Consider the following 6,000-nt stretch of genomic DNA (forward strand, 5'->3'; position numbering starts at 1 on the left):
GGATTAGCAGGATAAAGTAATCTGGAAGAAACAGGCCAACTGGGAATTACTGAGGAACCAGTGACCAGAGCAACTTGAGAATTCTAAGCATGCGCAGTGGCTTTATTAGCAGAAAGCCAGCAGTCTGGAGGATGGAAAGAATAATTTATCAAGACCATCCTGTTTTTCACAAAAAAGCAGACCCATTATATAGGGTCTAAGATGTCTGGTCAGAGGCCACTGAAGCAAAGTGATAACAGACTTAACCCAGCTTGCACAGGACACAGTTATCCGTGTTGTGCAATGTAGCAGGTATTCTACTACCGGAGGCTTCTCAAGGGCTGAGGCAAAGGTGATTTAGGGCAGAAGCTGAACTTTGGTGCAAATACAGCACGTATGTGACTTTACATGAAGGACAGCTTTGAAGGCAAGAAGGCAGTTAAGTGGCAAAGAGACATACCGCTTATTTATGGACAGAAAGGGAGAGAGCAACCATGTTCATACAGCCCCTTACCCTCTACAGCCCCGCCCATTGAGCAAGCGTCATACCAGCTGCTATGCACCAGATCATTGACAACAACCAACATCAGTCAAAGTCATCCTAAACTGAACTGGATGAACAGTGAACAGAGAATGGTGCATCAGCACATCTCTTGATCGCATTCACTAGGAGGCGGTTGCACTCACGTGCATGGATACCCTCCTCAGCCCCACTCACTGAGAGCCAATACAAGTTCTTATGCCACCTGATCAATGATAGATAGCAGCCAACACCATCCAAACCCACCATGAGCTGAGGTTTGTTAGTAACAAATGAATTCTAATCACACTCCCCAGGAGATAGGAGGTGCTTGCTTAAGAACACACCAACATACAATCAATTAAATAAAATATGACACCATAATGTCTCAAGACAACAGACAATTTCAGTTTATACAAAGAAGCAAGACAGAGTGACTCAAACAAATGACCAAGACGCCGATCTGAAAATGTTCCTGAAAAATAAAAGGGATTGGACAGACCTGATAAAGAATTTAAAGACTGATATTTGGGTACCTGTCGAGGTCCTATGTCGGGGTCCAGCCTCGACAAGGACGTGTGGGTGTCACGAAGAAGGGAGATTTGGCAGCAAAAGGGATAGAGAAAGAGAGAGATGAAATATATACAGAAAAGACAGACACACAGATATGATGCAAGCTGGCAGGTAGGCAGATCTGCAAACATATTGCCTAGCATTGCACGCAGAACTCACTCTACTTCAGTCTTTTATTCTCTTTTTCAGGGAGGGATTTGTTACAAAGGAAGGATGTAATTCACAAAAGTAGGATGTGATTCTTTACATAAGACAGGACACAGAACTGAAATGTGATTAATCATTCAAAACAGGACATAATGATTCACAGGAACAACTTTTAAGATATTTTCATAGTTTTTCTTAACAATCTAACATTTTTATTTTTACAGAAAAATGGTTCAATCAAGCTGTTATATATTAACTTTAGGCTTAAATGATCTAAAGCAGCGACGTGCGGTTTCTTAAGGATACTTAATATAAAGCAAGGTTCCTGAAAGGAGCCAAGCTGTCTCTGTACACTTTGCAAACTTTTGTTTGTGAGCAAGATCTCAGACACCAGGCTTCATTTATCTATATCTAAAATGCTACATTGTTCTTAATTATCACATTCTTATATACTTTCAGGAGGAAGGAGAGCATCTGGGTTAAACTGATTATATTCAGAGGTGGTTTAATGGGACTGCCACTATTATCCTCTAATCCAACATTCCCAGAATTTACCATTCTACTTTATGTACAAACCTTGGGTAGTTTTTTTCTAAAACCTTTTTCTCATATTCCCAATATACCTGTTCCTGGCCTTTCTGAATTATCTGAGGAAACGTTTACTGCTTCGGCTCTAAAAAGGGGTTTCAAACCCATTATTGTTCATGGATATCAAACATAACTGAATAATCAAATAAGGAGCAGTTCTGACTTTCATCCCAGGTGGCTATTGCCTGTTCCTCAGAAAGATTTGTTCCCAGGACTCCATGCACTGCCAACACAGTGAAGGCATTAAGAGAGGCATTGTAAAAGAAACCATTTTCTCAGAAGCTACAATTACTGGAGTTAGAAGCATAGAATGAACAATATTAGGACCAAAGAAAATTATACAGCGGTAGCGGTAGCCAACCAGTGAATTCACAAAAACCAATGAACCCGGGATGTCAGGAGGTCACTTCCTTTGGCTCTCAGGGTCCATGGCTCACTATTCTGAGGAGGGCCTCGGAATTGGATTTTCGTCCATGTCACAGGGCCACTGATCAACCCCGGGTCTGTGCATGCTGATGTCAGCAGGTACCTTCAATGGACTGAGAGAAAGCTGAAGAGGAAAAAAAGGATAACAGAGAAAAAAAACTTTAGAATAATTAAGGAAAACACCACAAGAACAAATGGACAAAAAAATGAAAATTTAGAAACAATACAAAATCTACAAATAGAAATCCAGAAGATTAATACCAAGTTTTGAGAAATGGATAACACATTCAAAGGGCAAAAGAGTAGATTTGAATTGATGGAAGGCCAAATTAGTGAGCCTAAAGACAAATCTCTCAATACTAGCTTGCTAGAAGAACAATCAGAAAGAAGAAAGAAACAAATCCAAAGTAAGTCTGATTTATTTGCAATAACAACAAGAAGGTGATTGGATTTCTAGAGCAGGATGAGACCAAAAAAAAAAAGCAAAGAAAATTGTTGAAGACTTGTTTGAAGAAAACTTCACTAACATCATGAAACACAAGAAGATAAGCATTCATGAAGCTCAATGAACCCCAAACAGGATAGACTCCAAAAGAAAATAACCAAGTCACATTATTATCAAATTTTTCAAAACCAAAGACAAGGAAAACATACCTACAAAGGAGAAACTGTAGGGCTTTCTCAGCAGAAACCATGCAGACAAGAAGGCAAAAGGGAGGACATATATAAAACTCTGAAAGAAAGAAAATGCCAACCAAAAATCATGTGCCCAGCAAAAATTGGCCCTGAAATATAATGGCAAAATTAGGATATATTCAGATAAACCAAAATTAAAGGAATCTGTAATATCCAGACAAACTTTTTTAAAAAATTAAGAAGACTAAAGGGTGTTTTTTTTTTTTTTTTTTTGTACAGAGAACCAACAACATCAGTCAGCCATCTGAAATGTACACACATGACACCACTACCAAAAAATTTATCAAGTGTAGAAGTAACAAAAGCTAAGACAGACCTTTTGTTGTTGTTTTTGAGACTGTAAATCTTTGTGGAAGCTGAAAGGCTCATTTTTCTCCTGAAGAGTAGTTGGTAGACTCAGGCTGCCTACCTTTTGGTTCACAATCCAGTGCTTATCCTGCAGAGCCACCATGTTTCCATAAACAAACCTACAAAACTAAAAATAGGGAAGCAGCAATATCAATTTATAATGAAGACAACTACAAAGTAAAAAGAGGAGAAAATGTAGTTACAGAACTTCCAAATGGCAAGGAAGTCAAATAGATTTAAGACAAAACAGACTGTTTTCAACTGAGGAAGAATTAATAAATTACAGGGTAACCTCAAAGAAAAGTAGCACACCTTCTCATTAAAAAAAAAAAAAGGAGATAAAAAAGGCTAATCTTGCAGCCATTTCTTATCAACAGCCTCTTTTCCCATTATGTAAGATCTGAATGTGGTTGTTAGGTGCTGTGGAGTAAGGTGCCACACTGCTTCCGTGGACTCAGAGCAGAAAGAAACATTGTCCAGTACAGCACCATCCTCAGAATTGTTATGCTTGAGCCCGTTGCTGCAACTACTGTGCTAATCCATGTCATTAAGTTTCCCTCTGTTCTGCTGATCCTTTACCAAACATAAGGCCCTTCTCCAGGGATTGGTTCCCACTGAGGACTTATCCAAAGTACGTGAAACAAAGCCTCACCACCTTCACTTCTAAGGAGTATTCTGGTTGTACTTCTTGCTAGACAGGTTTGTTCCTTATACTTTCAGTCCATGGTATATTCAATATTCTTTGCCAACATAAAAATTAAAATAAAAATTGTCTTCTTCAATCTTCCAGGTTTCCCATGCATACGAGGAGATTCAAAATATCATGGCTTGCATCAGATGTGCCATAGTTTTCAAAGTGACACATTTGCTTTTTGGCACTTTATAAAAAGGTCATTTGCAGTAGATTTGCCCAATGGAATACGTTGATTTTTTTTTTTTTCCCCCTTAAAGTTGTTGTTTGATTTCTTGACTGTTGCTTTCATGGGATCCAACGTGGATCCAAGTAAAATGAAATCTTGATAACTTCCATCTTTTCTTCATTTAGAAAATCTGAATGAATTAATCTATTTGTTTTAATGTTTCTGAGGAAAGACACTCTACCTTGGCCACTGCCTCCTGCATCATTTTAAGGAAATTTTTTTGTAACTCATATTCTGCCCACACCTTTCTGAACCTAGTTTTGCATCAAGGCAAAAACAAGAAAAGCAACTTCAATACTTGTATTTTCAGTCATTTGGATGAAATCCCCACTCAAACTTTAAATGTTTACCATTGAGTGCTTATATTTGGTGAATTTCATTTTTTCTTCTTAACTTCCTATTCTGGGTTTAATCTACTCACAGATCCTGCTCCAATGAAATCTTTGTCAACTTCAATCTTTTATGTATTTATCATGATGGTGCTTATTGGTCCAGTTGTGAGGATCTTTTTTTCTTTATATTGGGTTGTAGTTCATACTGAAGGCTGCATTCTTTCATCATCATTACTAAGTGCTTCAAGTTGGTTTTTTTTGCTTTCAGAAAACTAGATTGTGTCATGTTCATATCATAGGTTATTAATGAGTTTTCCTCTAATCCTGATTCAGAGTTCCTCATATAATTCAGTTTATTGAATTCTTTCCTCAGCAGACAGATTAAACAAGTACAATGAAAGGACACAACCCTTATACATACAATTCCTGATTTTGACCACTGTAATAGGAAGACTGAAATTAAAAACAAAACAAACAAATAAACAAAAAAACAGCTCTGATATGCTCCTAATTATTATGTTGGTTCATAATTGTTGTTGTTGTTAAGTACTCTGGAGTCGGTTCTGACTCCTAGTGACCCTGCACAGGGTTTCTGAGGCTGTAAATCTTTACTCCTGAAAACAACGCCTCATCCTTCTTCCAAGAAAACGCTGGTAGTTTCGAACTGCTGTCCTTGAAGTTGGCAGCCCAACTTATAACCACTATGCTACCAGAGCTCTTTGGTTCATAATAGTGTATAATAATTACTGCAAGAAATTTAGCTAACATAATAACTGGAAATGAATGTTCTATCCTGGCCACATAAAAGAATATATTCTAACCAAGGTAAGAGCCACTTGCTTTCTCCCTCATCCTTCATCACGAATAGACTTTGTGTATATCACAGCAATGTGTTGCAGAAATGAGTAGTTTTCCCATTGATCAGTTTGTTTTACAATAAGCAGCAAAGGGAAAGGAAAAGAAGCAACGAAAGATGAAGACAACTGGAGTCAAAAGAAAATTAGCCACCACTCATCTGCCACAGCTCTCTCAAGCTGCCTGAACTTTGACCCTTTGCCACACAAAAAGATGATGATGTCTTCCTTGGACAAGACAGAATGGAATTCAGCTGAGGTAATAGCAGTAACTTAGCCACAAATGGCCTGTGTTGTTGTTGTTGTCAGGTGCCATCGATTCAGAACCAACTCATAGCGACCTCATGCACAGCAAAACGAAACAATATCCGATCCTGGGCCAACCACACTACAGCTGCCACACTTGAGTCCATCAATGATGCCACCTGGCTGATCCATCTCGTTGGGGGTCTTCCTCTTTTACTCTGACTCTCCACCCTACCCAGCATGACATCCTTCTCCAACGATTGTTTCCTCCGGATAATATGTCCAAAGTATAACAGACAAAGCTTAGCCATCCTGGTCTCCAAGGAGCACTCTGGCTGCACTTCTTCCAAAACAGATCTATTGGTTCTTTT

General features: G+C 38.5%; 1 pseudogene; it reads right to left on the bottom strand.

Moving 5' to 3' along the window:
- The window catches only part of LOC102810867, a 31,353-nt pseudogene that overhangs the window by 21,922 nt on the left and 3,431 nt on the right, over positions 1-6,000 (bottom strand).

The sequence above is a fragment of the Chrysochloris asiatica genome, unplaced genomic scaffold, assembly GCF_000296735.1.
Source record: "Chrysochloris asiatica unplaced genomic scaffold, ChrAsi1.0 scaffold00082, whole genome shotgun sequence".
NCBI classification, from domain to species: Eukaryota; Metazoa; Chordata; class Mammalia; order Afrosoricida; family Chrysochloridae; genus Chrysochloris; species Chrysochloris asiatica.